Source organism: Euprymna scolopes, chromosome 27 (assembly GCF_053919585.1).
Source record: "Euprymna scolopes isolate OS-2025 chromosome 27, ASM5391958v1, whole genome shotgun sequence".
In the NCBI taxonomy this organism is placed as follows: domain Eukaryota; kingdom Metazoa; phylum Mollusca; class Cephalopoda; order Sepiida; family Sepiolidae; genus Euprymna; species Euprymna scolopes.
The window spans coordinates 99,989,828-100,009,505 of record NC_136508.1 but is presented as its reverse complement, the minus strand read 5'-3'; positions in this window follow the sequence as shown (position 1 = coordinate 100,009,505).

The window sequence follows — 19,678 nt, the reverse complement described above, 5'->3', positions numbered from 1 at the left end:
CTGTTCATACCCGGGTATACATTACTATTTTTTGTTATTTGTTTCTTGATTATGAATATAATTTAACATTTTTAAAAATGTACCTTTTGAAATCTCCGGAAATCATTTTTTCTTTTACAAATTTTAAAATATACTTCAACCGTAAGTGATTTTCGAAAACGTATTTATCAAAAAGCATTAGTATCAGAGACAGAATATAGTGAAAATGAAACACACAGACGGAATTTGATAAACGACACTATAATTATTGTATTTTTATTTTAAAAATGTTTTGGTGAGCATTATAATAATCAATAGAGGATTGATGCTGTAACTATTTACCCAATCTTCATAAATATATATAAAAAAAAAGATAAATTTAAAGCATACTGTACGACTGGGCAATGCCGGGCTAGCATATTTGAGACGTCAGAAACATTGGTCATAGGTAGGGCTGTTACAACAGAATATTCTTTTCGTTTTTTTTTTTTACCGTCAAGTATATATCAGACACACAAATACACAGTAAATCAACCGAGAATCACAGCAGTCTATAACAAACATATATATATATATATATATATATATATATATATATATATATATATATATATATATATATATATACATATATATATACATATATATATACATATATATATATATATATATAATCAAAAGTCAACGCAATGAAAAGAAAAGACCGTTGTCACAGTGCTAGACATAAGTATATTTATATAATGCATCTGTAGGGTTGTGCAACATTGTAAACGAAGTATTTTTTTTTACACGGTGGTCACCATTTATCAAGGCCAGGAAGCCTATCATGGATAAGGGTTATTGTAAGTACAGTAGGTTAGTGTAGGTATTTAAAGTGTCTACTTCAGGGGGCGGTTCATCAGGAATTTGTTTACGTTGTACTTGAAGACATCCAATTTGTAGTCAGGAGGGAAGCAGGCAGACGGAACAGAGTTCCACAAGTGTGCAGTTCCAAGAAAAAAGCTTTGCTCATGGAATCTACGTTTTAGGCATAGATAAAGAGTGGGGAAAGTTTTTGACAGTGTATTCAGCTAGACGGGTGTTTTTTCGTAAAAGATTGGCGAGGGAGGACCAGAGATTGGAGTTCAGAAGAACACCTGACATGGAAATAACGTAGTTACATTTCGGTAACTTTCGTGTAACTTTCCCTTCCTGCCCTTACCTTAACCAGGCCTTGAAAACATTTTTTTCTCGTCCAGTATTGAACACAACTTCTCCGGACATGTTTTTTTTTTCGAAATCTTTTGACTGGAACACGTCTTTTTCGCTCTCGTATCGACGACGGTCTTTTTCAAGTCAACGAACTTGTTCTTTCTACGCTCTTTCGTGTCTCGAACACGTTTTTCCCCCGCTTTCACGCGTCAGGAACACGTTCCTTTTCCGTTCTCTCGTCTCTCGATCTCGTTTTTTCAGCCCCCTCGTATCTCAAACTCCGGACTTTGTCGGCTCTATCGTTTCTCAAACACGGTTTTTCGCTCGCTCGTGTCTCGAACACGTTCTTTTTCGGCTTTCCAGTTTCTCGAACACGTTTAGTTTTCCACTCTCTAGTTATAAGTAATTGTACTTCTTTCGCTTTCTCGTGTAACGAACGGGGGTTTCCCGCTTTCTCAAGTGATGAACACGTTCTTTTTTTCTCGGGTAACACAAGCGTTCCTGTCTAGTAGTCTGGTATCCTAAACACGTGTTTTTCTTTTCCTTTTTGTCACGAAGCGTTCTTCATTCCGCGTTCTCTTTCAACGAACAGGTGCCCCCCTCCCTTCTCTCTCTCTTTCTCTCTGTCTCTCTCTTGTCTTAGGGACACGTTCTTCTTCCGCTTTCACATCACGAAGACACTTTTCCCGCTCTTTCTTTTTTCCTCAAACAAGTTAATTTTCTTCTCTCTCGACTCTTCAATACTTTGTTTTATTGTTTATTCGTGTCACGCACATGTTCTTATTGCGCTCTCCCGCGTCAGCAACAGTGTATTAGCTCCCCTGTCTCTCGATCGCGTCTTTTCTAGCTTTTTTGTGTCTATAATGCGTCTTTTTTTTTCGCTCCCTTGTCTAAAAACACGCTGTGTTTTCACTCTCTTGTTTAACAACCCCGTTCTTTTTTTTTTTTTTTTTTGCTATTTCGTTTCTTTTTCCGCTAACTAATCTCTAGAACACTTTTTCCCCGCTTTCTCGTGTCACGAACACGTTTTTATCCGCTTTCCTGTCTCTTGAGCGCGTTCATTTTCGACTCTCCCGGTTCTGAACAAATTCTTTGTTCCGCCCTTTCTCGAACACGTTTATTTTCCGCTCGCTTGTGCCTAGAACACGTTCTTTTTCTATTTTCTCGTATCTCGAACACGTTCTTTGTCCGCTATTTCGGGCTTTGAACACGCTCTATTTCCATTCTCTGGTTACAATGGCATGCACTTTTTCGCATGCTCCTGTCAGGAACACGTTTTTTTTCCGCTTACTCGTGTCAGGAAAGGTTCTTTTTCCGTTCTTTCGTGTAACCCAAACGTTTTTTCCACTTTCTCGTGTGTCGAACAGGTTCTTGTTCCTCTTTCCCGTGTCAGGATCCCATTCATTTTCCGCTTACACGTGTCAGGAAAGGTTCTTTTTTTTTTTGCTCTCTCGTGTCTCGAACACGTTCCTTTTCCGTTCTCTCGTATCTTGAACACGTCGCGAAATTTCTACGCCTCCGATACTAGCTTCTCTTTTTACGTGTATTATTTCTATTTCTGCTGTAACCTGACAACGCACAGCCGGTTTTATCATTGGTATGTGGCGGCTACTCCGAACCAAGCATCTCCATTTGTGTAGTCATTTTATACTTGAGTAAGGATTACTCTGTATTAATTTTATCTCAAACATACCCTAATGTGAAATTATGGTTTCCGAATCAAACAAAGCACTAAAAAAAATCTATCAAATCTATAGAAAACGCAATTGATAAGGAGAGAATGATGAATAGAAAAATATTAACACAAAACACAGACTTATAGAAATATTCCACTGCAATTCTTTTCTCTATAAAAGCACAATGGTATTAAATATATTACGGACATAAATAAAGGAAAAAATGCCAACGGCACATAGTGTTGCGGATGCTTTGAGAACTAAACGACTGCCTCGCTGCTGATTAGTCGACGCAGATAAAGCGAAGGATTTTCTTCGTTGACGTTACTTCGACGTTGAAAGTTCCTCAATGTATTTTCATCCACGGACACAGTAATACCGTTTACTGTGACCATTGTTGGTTGCTAATACTTCTACATCACAGTTACTATTATCCATAGACACAGAAAATTAGTAATCTAGATAGGTAAGAAAAACAAAAAAATAATCGTAAATAACCAATGGGAAATAAATGGAGAATTCTTTTATTCGTAAATTGTTGCCTGTTCTCTATCTAATTGACAGGAGCATTTGTCTCTTTGTCACTGTATCCCAACATTTTTAGATTTATCGTTGTCAGCAACATGTTATTTAATTAGAACCGCAGTTAACCGTTTTCGTATTTTCTTGTTCTGATGATAGTAACGGCATCTCTATTGCGAAATAGTTGATGTCGTGTAATAGATAACACGCAAATTCTGAGGCAAACGTAATTATGAATTTACTATTATATTCCTTGCAGGTTTTTAATGTCCAAATCCCGTTTAAACGGGGAGAGTAGTTGTTTTTTTTGTTGTTTTTTTTTTGTATGGCATATAAACATATTCAAGCTGTATATTGCTGAATGTAGTTTTTAAACACCTTGTTTCTTTGGGTTTTTTTTTTGGGGGGGGGGTTCATATTCCTTTTATGTCCAAATATATAATCACTCTGTTAGGTGTTTTTTTTTTTTTTTTTGTTTTACTGCTTATCGAGTATTTTCGTGCAATTTAATTTTATTTTAAAAAAAAAATTTTTATTACATTTCCACTCTAAGCAAAGCACATTCTCACTTTGATGGAGGGGGCTACTATCACGGGCATAATCTACAGAGGTACTATGTAGGGAGTTGGGTAGCAAGATGTCGATCACGTTACATTTGAACTGCAGCATGTCAGTACAGTTGGGGAAGAAGGGACCCGGAAGAGAATTTCAAAGCATAGCAGTTCTGGGGAAGAAACTACTGAAGTAGAAAGCTCTCTAACATCTAGGGATCTCTACCGTGGGATTTAGCTGCTTGCCGGATTTGTGGGGGGTATTTACGTCTATGGGGTACAAGTGCTTGCAGTTCCTCGGAGCATTCACCATTAAAATACTTATAGAACAGGCAGAGGGATACAACATTTCCGGAGTTTCAAAGAAATATATTCCTTCTCATCAGAGGGTAGGATTTAGCAAAATGCAGACTCATTTTTTTGCTTGCAATGTATTTGATGAAACTACAAGTCAGTCATAGATCTTACTTGCTAACAAAAAGTGAAGCAGATGGAATAGAGTGAGGAAAAAAAGTGATTTCGCGTGAATGGATAGTCTGGTGAAGGGTAAAGTATCCAGTGAAGGTAAAATACAAAAATGCAGAATCCAAGAAAGTTGGTTAAATTTCCATTCGCATATATATATATATATATATATATATATATATATATATATATATATATATATATATATATATATATATATATATGTATATATATGTATATATATATATATATATATATATATTTATACAGATATATATGAGAGAGAGGGAGAGAGAGGGGATTTGTTGTTGTTGTTTTTTCAAACGATTCGGTTAATATTCTCTTCGCCTCGAAGCTATAGTTTAGAAAGTCGCCCTAATTAGTTATTATTATATAATATTTAAAAAATGTTTTTTAATTATTTTGAAAACAGTAATCTACGTACACGCGTGTTTCGAGTTTCATTAACTCTCATCATATACACACTGTTAAAGCAAATATCCCTTAAGTGTTTTTAAAAAAAAATGTAGAAAACCCTTTTACACAACTCTACTTAATAATATTTCAACCGTGTGCGACCATACCCGCTTATTAATGGTTGGGATGGGTTTCCTTGCTGCTTCGGCGACTTCGGCGGCTTGGAGATTGGGTAGAAATAGTCGATCAAGCACCGTTCTTGAAACCCAAACAGGCCCAGTACCTGTCGGACTGATATACGCTGCTTGGATATCACCCAGAAGCTCGACCCTCCTAGGCCTTGCCACTCGGCTTTCGGGTGAGGAAAGTTTAATTCTTGTCGCCTGAGGCACCCGTATCGAGGAAGTCAGATTTGAAAGCTCAGGACAAGTTGTCGAGGCAGAGCGCCCCTCATTTTGGGGAACATGTATGTGTTCCGACTTCCGACTTTGTGTCAGATAATGCTCATGTGGGGGGAATTTACATATTTACCTACATTATCCATGGTGTGGATGTCTCCTTGCGGGTTCGGCGGCCGGGAGACTGGATAGAAAGTACTCTTCAAGGATCCGTTTTTACCCTCAGCCCAACATGAAAAAGCAAATAAATAAAACACCCACTCCCTGCCTTGGCCTGGTTAATATCTGTTCTGTAATTAGTCCGTGGTCACTGTAGGAGAAACCTTTATACTGAGACACTTTCTATTCATTTGGATACTGCCAAAGTACTGCTTCCCCCATCCCACATTAAAAAGACGTTCCTGCGGTGTATAAAAGCAACACTAGTTCTGCAAGTCATATTTTTGTTTGACTACGTAAAATTTGAAGGCTTTGTAATTCCGGTCGCGTCATGAAGTAGATGTAAGACGTCAAATTTTCTTTCGCTTTCTTTTCCACATAGGGCCACGTGTTCGAGCCTGCCTGCTTTCGACCACATTGATTTTACACCACCAAACATCCGGGCAACGCCGAGCGAATAGGCTAATCTATATATCTATAAAAAGTGGCAGTGCCTACATCTCTGTCTGTCTGTATGCCTGCGTTTGTGCGTCTGTCTGTGTACATTTCCCTTCAAAATAACCCTGTCAATTTTCAGTCTACTTCTCTTGATATACAGTGTATGCAGGTTTGGGAAAATTATTCTAATCCGTTTTCGGCTAGGGATTTAGCTGTTTAGGGATCAAAAGTCTACGATTTCACCTTTCAGAACACTACATAACTCCTCCGCGAATGTTGGATCTAAACACTCGAAATTTTCGATATAGCTTCCTTGGGCATGGATCTAACTTAATAATATTATTTGAGCACAAAACAATAAATGTTAAGGGGTCATATAAGGGGTCAAATAAAAAAAATTGACTTCTGCGGTGTCTAGCAAATTACTCAGAACATTTCTGATCTAAACATTTGAAATTATACATAAAGTGTATTCAGAGATAGGGCAAGTTTTTAATCGGTTTGGGTCGAAAATTTGAGCTACCAATGTACAAATGTATGTATGTTTGCATGACTGCCTAAAACTTTAGACAGAGGCGACGAATTTTTACAGGATCATAGCGTTTTGAAGCTCGACCCTTCAGACGACAAATACGGAAAAATTGGCTAAAAACATTATTTTTTTCACTCTCACCTGAGCACTTTTCTAATGGGAGGGGTCGCGTTTTTACGAATATTTTCGAAAGTCATTTTTTCTTTCCGATTGTCTAGCATTAAAATTAACCAACGTCATTTCCGGTTTGGTGATGGTCGTAACAGCAAAGACGTCACGTTTTTTTGTTCCGTTCTTTTCCTTCTTCGCGTACGGGTTTGAGACTGCTATCCTACTACCACTATTTTTTTGTTTGCTCAACACACACCCCCAAACACTAGGGCTACGCTGGGAACCCATACTAGTTTATATATAAACTTCTATTAAAAAAACATCATTTGATTTTAGACACTGGTAAACGGTTGTATGACGATATGAATAGATCTTCCTACCTAAAACCTCTCTATGGCTTTTTTTAATTATTAAAGACGTTTTTTTCTAAAATGCCGCAAGGTAATACATTCTATTACAGCAACATATATATTTTTTTAAATATTTGTACTGGTGTTGTGTTTTTATTAGATTCATTCAGAGGAATCTTTAAAAAAATGTTGATGAGCACGTAACTTGTTTTGTTCCTTGTTTTGTTTCTCTCTCTCTCACTCTCTGTATCTCTTTCTTTCCCTCTCTCTCTCTCTCTGTATCTCTCTGTCACTCTTATATATATATATATATATATATATATATATATATATATATATATATATATATATATATATATATATATATATATACAGGGTGGCTGAAAAGTCCCAGGACACTGGCCGAAAGATGTTCGAAGTGCTTTCACAGAAAGATTTGGAAAGCCCGCGCCATCAAGAAGTAATCTGTATCTGTGGGAGAAGAAAGTTTTTGAAACAGGTAGCGTTCTGGATCAGGCAAGAAGTGGCAGGCCTGAAACACGAAAGGAAACGTGTGCTGGTGTTCAAGAATCACTGCAACAGTCTCCCAAGAAATCCACCAGAAAACGTTCTGCTGAACTTGGAATACCAAGGGCTACCATGATGGATCATATGAAAAAAGGACTTGGATGTCAAAGCTTATAAGCCATGTGTATAGTGTCCTGGGACTTTTCGGCCACATTGTATATATATATATATATATATATATATATATATATATATATATATGTATATATATGTAAGGTTATTGCAAATATAAATCTTTTTTGACGTATATATATATATATATATATATATATATATATATATATATATATATCTGATGAAAACGACATTATTTTTGAACCAACCTAATATATGTAAATCTCTCTCCCCCCCTCTCTCTCTCTCTCCCTCTCTCCCTCTCTCTTGGGCAGTCCGTTGATTTCGACGATGACGCAGATATCGGTTATTGTTCGCGTCGAAAGTGCGATGTTAGTCCGATCGGGGCTCTGAAACCCTGACTACAGATGTGACACCCGATGGCAGGAAATCCGGGTAGTGGTGCCCCTAGTCGCGCTCTTTTTGCTTCCCGAGCAGCAATGCTTTGATCTCTAATCGCATCGGCTGCGCCTGATAACACACTTTTCCAAACTAAGAGATCTTCAGCTTTTCTTCTCCAGTCGTTGAGTTGGTTTGCGTTTTTTTAATGTCTCTTGAACAGGTCTGTATAGCGCAGTTTCTCTTACGCAAGAGCACAACATCATACTGCAATCGCCTGAGTGCAAAGATCACTCTGCGGCTTCCAGTCTATCAAACCTGCCTGTACGTCCTCACTCCATCTCCACAGGACTTTCACCTTGCCCAGTACTGCTAGCCCCCTCTCCGCTGAAAGCAAAAGTACAGAGGCAATGGCGGGCCAAGCCATTCTTCACACATGCAATCAGCCGCATCCGATGGCCGAGGCAGACTCGAGTCGAGTTGTACATCACCCTCCATGAGCGCGTCGGTACTGCGGTGATGGTTCATTCGTTACACAAGCCGTTGGGATTCCTTCCTCATCCGCCAAGAGTATCGTTGACCAGGCTTGGATTTTTGTGACCCTAAATAGGGGGGCTAGTGGGTACTATTATACATCTCTCTCTCTCTTTCTCTCTCTCTCTCTCTCTCTCTCTCTCTCTCTCTCTCTCTCTCGGGCAGTCCGTCGATTTCGACGATTACGCGGAGGTCGGTTAGTGTCCGTGTCGAAGGTGCGATGTGAGTCCGAGCGGAGCTCTTAAACCCTGGCTGCAGATGTGAGACATGATGACAGGACATCCGTGTAGTGGTTCCCGTAGTCGCGCTATTTTTGCTTCCTCTCTCGGACAGTTACTTGATTTCGACGATGACATCTTCAGCAAGAGCACGACCATCGTATTCAAATCGCTGTGTGCAGAGATCACGCTGCGGCCTCCAGTCCATCAAACTTGCTGGTACAGCCTCACTCCATCGCCACAGGACTTTCACCTCACTCACTCCATCGCCACAGGACTTTCACCTCACTCCATCGCCACAGGACTTTCACCTCTCTCCGAGCCTAGGCAAAGTAGGAATATATATTATATATATATATATATATATATATATATATATATATATATATATATAATGAAAATTACAATTGAATTTTCCAAAATGATCAAAGATGGTAAAATTAAAGTAAATTATAAATATTAAAAAAATAATATTTATGAAATTATCTCAGCCAGACATAAAAGCTCGATAAAATAAATAGGAAATAGAGCTTATAATATGAGCAAACGGTTAATAAAATATGTTAAAAAACACTTTTAAATGAGTTAACAATATAATTACTCTGAAAAGGAAACACTAGATAAATGGGTTGTCCTTAATCAACGGAGTTTCGAATAAATACTTTCCTTCTCCTCAGAGGGTAGGAAATAGCAAAATGCGGAATCGGATTTTGCATGCAGAAGTATTTGATGAAACAACAAGTAAGTCAAAGATCTTACTTGAAAACAAAATAAGTTAAGCAGAGGGAATATGTTAAAGAAAAAGGTGATTACACATGAATGGATAGTCTGGTGGAAGATAAAAAATCCAGTAACGGTAAAATACAAATGTAAAACTTCAAGAAAGTTAAAAGAATTTCCATTTGTACAAGTAAAATCCAAAGATATCCCGTAATTGGAAGAAGATGGTCCATAATAATCCAAAGGCAGAAATCCATGGAATAATTCACACACATGTGTACAAGGAAAAAAATAATATTAATAAAAGAAAAATAAGATGTGCTTTTCACTCTACTTCCGAAGGAAGAAAAAGGAGAGAGAGAGAAAAAATGATAAAGTTAAATATAAAATCAAGGGAAACAAAAGGCAAAACGACCCAGACAGGAAATGTTAAAGGCGTGAAAATATATATAGGGCAAAATAATATAGGTCAACTGAAATGTACAGGTTATCACTTAAAAAAATGTCAGCAAGAGTTATTAAACGTCACTAAAAGGGAAATAAAAAAATAAATAATAAAAAATAAAAAGGAATATATATATATAAAACTTAATATATATTGGGTCTAATATAATATAATAACATATAAGAAATCGCATTAATCAAAATATTATATTTAAGCGTACTCTACGACTGGGCGATGCCAGCAGGTATGCTACTATATATAGACCTTGCTTATTAAAAAAATATATGTAATTATTGTACGTAACTTGACGTCTACCAGAATTAAAAGCATTGTTTTCCGAAACAGTCGTACAGATAATTGATTTTGTTGTTGTTCCTTCTTATGAAACGGATTTTTAATTTGATTATAATTTGGTTTTTAAATTTTAATTTATCAATCACATTACTTAATATTGAATTAGCTCTAGGACATTTACCTATCGAGCTTATTATATATCTAAATTACAACGAGCACTTTCTCTTTCCTGTATTTTAATTAAACTAGTAATTTCACTGTTACATTGAAATACACTCAGCTCTTTAGACTATTGTTCTAATCTCCTTTAAATTAAATATATATATATATATATATATATATATAGTTATGTATACATCCATATATATATATATATATATATATATATATATATAATAAAAAATACAATTAAATTTACAAAATTATCCAAGATGGTGAAACTAAAGGATATTATAAATATTAAAGAATTAATATTTATAACGTAATCTGAACCAGATGCAAAAGCTCGATAAAAGGTCAATTACATTTTTTTAATGTTTTATTAACTGTTTGCTCATATATATATATATATATATATATATATATATATATATATATATATATATATATATATATATATATATATATAAATATTTTTTAATAAGGGGGTAGTCACCAACAATGTGTATTTTTTAACATTATTTTATTATTCCGTGTCTTGGTTTGTTCATTGAGAATTATGTTTGGATCATTGTAATTATGTTTTTAAATCATTGAAATCGTTTTTGCGCATTCTGTGAAGCGTCTTTGTCAGATATTGTTTTCAAATGTGTTGGAGATGTAAAAATGGCATTTTCTAGTTCATATAAGGTATGCAAATACATATTTTGGGTAATAACGGTGTTACGATGGACAAGTGGCTGAGGATAGCGACGTACGAGCACGCAATTATTTCGAAGTCGATTTGTCCCAGAAAAATATCATCTTAATTATAATTTTGGCCACGTTGTCGACATCTCTTTAGTAAATACACAATATCTTTTTACACAAATATCTATAACCACGCAAAGACACAATCTCCGGAATCATAAGATATTATAATCTATATACACTTTTGCTTACATATATACATGCACAAATATTTATTAATATCACATTTCAAATCGAAAACCTAAAGAGATAGCAACTAACAAATATTGCTAAAAAAAAAAAAAAACAGATCAAAATAAAACGTAAAAAAAAACACACGCATGAAGTTTCGTCTCGTTCTAATGTTATTTCACTCTGAGATAACGGAAATTAAACCTAACTCTCGATTTCTATATAAAATGTATAGAGCTATTCAAATTTTCTATTAAAGTAATGCTTTACCTCTTAAAAACTGAGTTTGTAAAAAAGAACACATTGTACAACTTATCGGTTGAACAATTAAATATCTGTAGCACACCGCCCACCTTGTGTATTCGTGAAATATGCTTAAATACATATTACTCCATGCACACATACATATATATATATATATATATATATATATATATATATATATATATATATATATATTTATATATATGTATGTATATATATATATATATACTTAATTTACTCACATAAAATTAATATACGAAAGTATAGATGTATGCGTAAACTTTAAGTATTTACTTCAACAGTGCTCAATACGTAGGTAGAGCATGTTAGTAATTTATAAAATTCATATGGCGCTTAAGCTACGATGAATATCCCGGGTTTCATCCACTCTAGGACTCCTGAGGCTTATGCGCATAAGCCTCAGGAGTCCTAGAGTGGATGGACCGCGAAATATTCAGTGTAGCTTAATCGCTATATAAATTTTTATAAATTACTATATATATATATATATATATATATATATATATATATATATGTATATATGTATATATATGTATATATACATGTATATATATATATATATATATATATATACATATACTAGCATGGATGCTTGGCGTTGCTCGGGTGTTTGAAAGTGCGTGTTCAGCAAAAAAAACAAAAATGTGGTTGTAGGAAGGCAGGCCCGATCCCGTACTGCGACGAAGAAAAAGAACGGTACAAAAAAACGTGGCGTCTTTGCTATTAAGACCACCGTCAAACCGGAGTGATGTAGGTTTAAATTACGGATATACTATCGAAAAGAGGGACTATTTTCTGAAAATATCGATGAAAAAACGACCCTTCCCTGTAGAAATGTTCCCAGTTTAGGGTGAAGAAATGAATGTTTTTATTGCCAAGTTTCGGTATTATTCGTCTTGTACATCGAGCTTCAAAACCATACTGATCCTGTGAAAATTCGTCGCCTCTGTCGAAAATTTCAGGCAGACATGCAAACATAAGTAGGTTAGAAAACATTTTTTTAAAGATAGTGTCAAGCCAGACTAATGGTTATCATACTAAACTAACGGTCTTTATGTTACGTTTCCATCTCAGGTCAAGTATTTCTCTTTTTTTATTTGAAAGAACTGTTTCAAAATGTCTCAGTTTTTGTATGAATTAAAATATAATATTTATGCGTATTTTTCTACTTGGAAACATCGTGTGGGCTGCTATTTATATATAAATATATAAATGTGAGAAAGTGTGTATGAGGACACATCTCAACCTATATTCTCAACGATTATTTTTTCTATTAGTATATCGTCTATTTAACATGCGGACAAGATTTTAATCCGGCTCTATTCGAGAATAAAGGGTTGGATACCTGACACGTGGAATCTATAGGGTTTAAATACGTCTGTCAACAATTTAACGAATGCGCATGAGTTTATCGTTTATATGACCGAATCATTATGTTAAGTATAAGTCGGTTTGAAACCAGCTTTTAAAATCGTGTCAAGCATAATGCACGAATTCATAAGTTTTAAGGTTCTTCTAGACTTTTATAGCTATTTGCATTTTAAGACCGAGCAACGCCGGGAGGCACGCTTGTACACACACACACACACACACACGCACACACACACACACATATATATATATATATATATATATATATATATATATATATATATATATATATATATATATACTAGCATCGGTGACCGGCGTTGCCTTGGGTTTTGATGTGTACGCTGAGCAAAAAATAAAAAATAAAAACGGTCAATTTTTTGTACATATTATATATATATATATATATATATACATATATATATATCTATATATAATGAATTACAAAACGTCTTAATTCAAAATTGCATGATGTTGACCATCTTACATTTTTTTCCTTTAAACCAGTTGATGGGAAGATGTTGCACATAATGAAATTTGGACTATATACTTTTGTTATTTATTCATTATATGATTTGTAATTACATAGAGCTTCTTAAATAAGGACACACGCACACACACACACACACACCGTACCCTAAAGGAAAGGAAAAAAACACAAGCAGAAAGAGAGAGTGAGAGAGAGAGAAACACAACAGAGGAGTGACCACAACCGAGGTCGGCGGCACAGCCCAATAAAAGAGTAATAAAAATTGAATATTCCAATAAATAGTAAACACTTAAACCCCTTGGAAACACTTCAAATGAACTACGAAAATGCTATTTTTACATCTCCAACACATTTGAAAATAATTTCTGACAAGGGCGCTTAACAGAACGTCTGAAACGCGTTAAAAACGATTTCAATTATTTAAAACATTATTGCGATGGTCAAAACATAATTGTCAATGAAAAATAAAGACACGGAATAATAAAATAATGTTTAAAAATACACGTTGTTGGTGACTATCCCCTTATTTAAATATACATATGTCTTTCGTTGGAATTTCTTAACCCATTATATATATATATATATATATATATATATATATATATATATATATATATATATATATATATATATATATATGAAACTATTTCTATGTGGATGCATTATATTGCATGATCTATTTTTATTAATTTTATTTTCCTGTGCATTGCAACATACGAATTTTACAATCAATTCATAATAAATAAGTAACACTAATGAATCGTCAGTAAATAGTGTGTATCCTATTATTATTTTTTAATCTTCCGATAAAATTCATAGGTTTTTAACATATCAAATGTATTCGTCTGTGTTGATTGTGATGCTGAATTTCATGATTGAAGTGAGAAGCTTTTGTCTTTCCGATCCTCTCATTTCGTTCTTATTTCCTTCTCAAATCAAGCTAATTTCCATCTTGTCTTATAAAAAAATCATATACAAAATGCCTGCCTGTTTTCTGTTTGTCCTTTATTAAGAACTCATAGCAAATCACTAACAGTATGAATATATGAATAATTTATATATATATATATATATATATATATATATATATATATACATATATATATATATATATATATATATATACTGATTCATGTATAAAATAGACGAACAATGTGATTAGTTGTGACAAAAAAGCGGGAATATAGTTGGTGTGCACATCAATGCTGGCCATTTTTATGAATATCTGACTCACAAGAAGTAATCAAAACTTACATATTTTTTTCTAAATTATGAATTGAAAAAACGTTATTTTTTGACAGCTTCTAAATATCTATATAAATGACGCATACACGTTCGTTATAGAGCAAAGAAATTAAAGACCTGAAGAAAAGCTAAATCGCGATTTGTAAAACTTGGCCACAGAATTATTAGAGACTGGCAAACAAAGCAATTAGGCTGTGTAAGGAATGACGTGCAGACGTCTTCTTTTTCTGGAAATGATCTTAAGCAAAGAAGAAAGATGAAAATATATAACTGGCTGGAGAGAGTCCTTTACTTACTCCCTCGGACAAGAGTATTTGACAGCCCGCCCCCATTTAGCCCAACAGTTCCCAGGGGACATCAAATCCTTTTGAACATAAACAAACGGGGAAGATGTAGGCCTTAACATATGTAAATTGGAGTTCTTCACCATGCAAAAAAAAGAAATGTCTAAGTCCATCATTTGCCCCCGCCATTAAGCTCCCAAAAGGTCCCAAAGGCCTCAACATATTTAAATTTGAATTACAGACCATGAAAAACTGTTAAATAGACATACACTGGAAATTTTGGACAAATATTGTAAAATCCTTCCAAAAATGAAGTGTGTTCTTAGCACTAAAAGAACCCCGGTGCACATCCAAACTTAGTGTGAAGTATAGACAAACAGAATTATATAGAAACCATTTAGTTACAATGTTTAGAAAATATTATAAAATTCCAAGGCATCACTTTTTTTTAATAAGCACAGAAGTGTCATGTCTAGCCATTTTAACCCGAAAGGTACCTTTAGGGGGGGGGGCGACCGGAGTTTTCCCGGAAAATCATTTCTGTTACTATTTTACTTATATCATGTTTAATATTTATGCAAAATTTCCAAAACTACCAAGGCGTAGTTATTGAGAAATGTGCGGACAGACAGACGGACGAACAAGCAAGGGTAAATTTACAGGTCAACCCTCCTGTTGTCGGGGACCAAAAATATGTAAAACGCGATAGTTACAATATCTACACGAATGTAAGAATTTATATGACATTTTGCAATCAATTTCTCGGTCTGTCGTGTTCAAATTTAAAATATCGAAACGTACAGATGATATATCAATAATTGTTGATGCTGAGCGTTTTAATTTTCTTTGGCGTAAAATCGGTTATCGCGTGCTTCTGGGGGGGAGGGGAGGTTCATGAAGTGCACATAAAAAAGTTCGATCAACTAAACTATTCTATTTTTTATCATAAATTATACATTTTCACTCCAGATGGGACACACACCGATACATTTTTCTGATAAAAAAAACAAAAAATCCATCATTCCTTTTCGAATCTCTCCCTTATCTTTCGTAATTCTTTCTCTCAGAATGACTTCTCCTTCTATCTTAATATGTGTACGCAAATTCAGTACACATGCATAATACCAATACACATACGCAACTCGCAAACACACACCCACACACATACACATACACACACAGGTACACACAATCACACAAACACATCTCTCTCTCTCTCTCTCTCTCTCTCTCTATATATATATATATATATATATATATATATACTTCGGAATAGTTTTTATTTAACAAACAGTGGTTATGTAAACGTGAGATTGTTGGTTTACAAAATATTACTGGCAGTAATATTCTATAAGTTATCCCATCTAAACAAGAATTGCTCGATATGCAAGATAGAGCAAATAAATTAAATTGTAATTCAATGAATTTCAAAAAAACTCTCATTGAAATGAAATGAAGTGGTTGAGTTTCATATCAAAGAATTTTTATTATTCTAAGCAAGAGAAAGACTGTTTTAGAAAATTAATCTCCTTAACCTATAGGGTTTCGATGTCTACCATCTCATCAGAGGAGTGAAAATATTAGCAAATAGGTATAAAGGTATGCACCCTATTTGCTAAAGTCAGTGAGACATGGAAAGTCAAAGTGAAAATAATACATTTATCAGAAGTCCTGTAGCATGAGTATTTGTAGAAAAAGGATATGAATGTTTTTGTTGATCCAACTTGTTTGGTAAAATCCATATTATACGTTCTTTACATCCGTTTGGTAATAGTTTCCAAGTTATATCCTGGGTAATCCGCATAGCTGTGTACATATCCGAATCGGGCAAGTGCTTGTTTAAAGTTGTTTTGGGTCCAGCCGATAATAATTTCAAAGTCTGGTGGAAGCCTTTTCATTAGAAGTTTATATTATTTTTAGTAGGGCGAAGTGTTAGGGAGAGTAGGTAATGGTAAGTAGTAGGAGATGGGGTGAGACATTTGTGCCTATTCATCCTAATATACACATGAACACACATATACAAACTCAACACTTACACACAATATACATATGTTACATACATACAGATACACACACACATACACATATATATATATACATATATACACATATATATATAAACATATATATACATATACATATATACACACACTTAAACATGCTTCTCGTTTCTCTTATGAGATAATTTTATATGAACTCCTCTCCAGTTTACGAAAAAAAAAACATTACATTAAGAAATTTACGCTCGGAGTGTTTATCTACAATGTCAAGCAAAATGAAAAAAAAAACACATAAAAAACACATAAAAAACACATAAAAAAATAAAAAAACACACACATTTTCAAGTCTCATAAAATTCTTTGCACGGTCCATGCTTTTAGCATTGTCGCTAAGCGACGGTATGGAAAAAGAGCTTTATCGATGATAGATAAATAAAACAAAGGGCTTCGATAAAATATTATCGGTAATTATCAGGGGTATTCTGAGACAACCCTTACTTAGTGCTTATCCGGGTTATACACTAAAATACACTAGCCAGTTCCATAGTGTTAAAACAGGCAAAATAAACGGGCAAAATACCTACCGACTGAACTATCCCAAGAATATATCGATAGGGATTGTTCCCTGGACTGGCTCAAAAGAGGATCCTCCCATTACGACCAAGAGAGGTGGATATTGGCTGCACAAGACCAAGACCTCATGACGAACGCCTTCAAAAAGATGAGTGGTCTAAGCAACAATAATAAATGCAGGTTCTGTATCACTGAGGTTGAGAGTGTTGGCCACCTGATTTCTAGTTGCAAAGTCCTACTTGGAGATGGTTATTATACATAACGGAGTTTGCAAACACCTTCACTGGAAGACATGTAAGGAACTCAACATTCAGTGTAGTAAAAAATCCTGGGAACATATACCCGAACGAACAGTTGGGAATGACAACTATACCATTCACTATGACTACATAATCCCGACTGGTACATATCTTGAAAACGCAGCTGTTAAACCAGATATAGTGATTTGGGACAGAGCAAACAAAAAAAACGACCATAATAGAGGTCAGTGTACCCAATGATACAGGGCTTAACAGAGCTGAGAGGGAAAAGATAACAAAGTATCAAGGACTTATGTATGATATGAAACGAAATTGGAAATTAAAAAACGTTTCAATTATACCAGTCATCATAGAAGCAACTGGGCTTATGAAAAAGAACTTTAAAAAGTACATAGCAAGCATACTCGGTGAACCAAGTGCAAGTGAAATACAAACGATTGCACTGAAAGGGGCAGCTAGAATCCTGAAAAGAGCTCTTGGTTGTACTCACTATAATAGGGGTAAATATCAGACATCTGGTTGGATGTCCCACCCGCTAGAAGAAAAAGTTAAAGAAAAATGAAAAAAAGCAAAAAGACAAAATTAAAAGATCACTTTTAGACTTATACACCAAAGTTCTGTAAATTTTAAAGAAAATCTGTTCAGCCGTTCAGGAGATTTCTGAACTCACCCCTCACACACAAAGGTTGCAGTTATATTATTGTATGCATATATACATACATATATATATATATATGTATATATATATATATAAATATAAATAAATATATATATATATATGTATGTATATATATGCATATATGTATGTTTCATTTTGATTCAGTTAAACTAATGTTCTCATTACAAGTATTATTTACTACGTTTTAGTAGGTGTAGTTGTTATACTTATTGTAAGTGCCTACTGTCGACCGCGGGAATCTATCTTTTTTACTCGAGAAGCTAAGACAAATTTAAACCGGAACACAGTACATAATCACCGGAGATAGCACGCTTTCGTTCCGTCAGCAATGCAAGGGTAATTCGCAATTGTGATTTGCGCGTTGCCCGTAGTAATAATTACACTTTCAAACGACGAGGTTAACTTAGAGTTGAACTTATTCATTTGCGTTGTACACAAATCGGTGTTTCCGCATATATTACTTAAGAAGTCATGAGGATACGCCAGTTAGACAAAAAATGTTCACGAGTTGGAATGGGCCGACAAAAAAATAGCAGCTTCCATCGATTGTATCGTTGCAAAAAGAACAATCGACTTCAGAACAGTTATTCGAAAAGTGTCAATAAAACTGATTATTAGTCTCTATATTAATAGAAAATGTATATAAACACTCACACACATTCACAGACACACACATACACGCACATATGTATATATATATATATATGTATATATGTTTGTATATATATATATATATATATATATATATATATATATGATCAAACAGTTAATAAAATATGTAAAAAAAACACTTTGAAATGAGTTAAAAACATATTTAATCTGAAAAGGAAACATTAGATAAATGGATAGTCCTTAATCCGCAGAGTTTACAGAAATACTCTCCTTCTCATCAGAGATTAGGAATTTGAATAAATGCGGGATCAGATTTTGCATGCAGAAGTATTTGATGAAACAAGTAAGTCAAAGATCTTTTTATCTGGCTGAGATAATTTTATAAATATTGATTCTTTAATATTTATAATTTACTCTAATTTTACCATCTTGGATTATTTTGGTAAATTCAATTGTAATTTTCATTATATATATATATATATATATATATATATATATATATATATATATATATATATATATATATATATATATATATATATAATAAAAATATAACACGGAAATTACATAATTGTCGATGCAATAATTTATTTCAACCTTATGGTATTTTCAAGCATCTAAACTAGACAATTACATTTTTGATACTGAAATAAATAAAGAAAGAAAATCGGGCCCCGACCGTCAAAAACCAGAGGGGGTGGTAGTAGCAATCCACTTAATACATTTTATAGAGAGGGTTGGAATTATGATAGTAGGGGAGGATTTTTTGTTTTAAACAA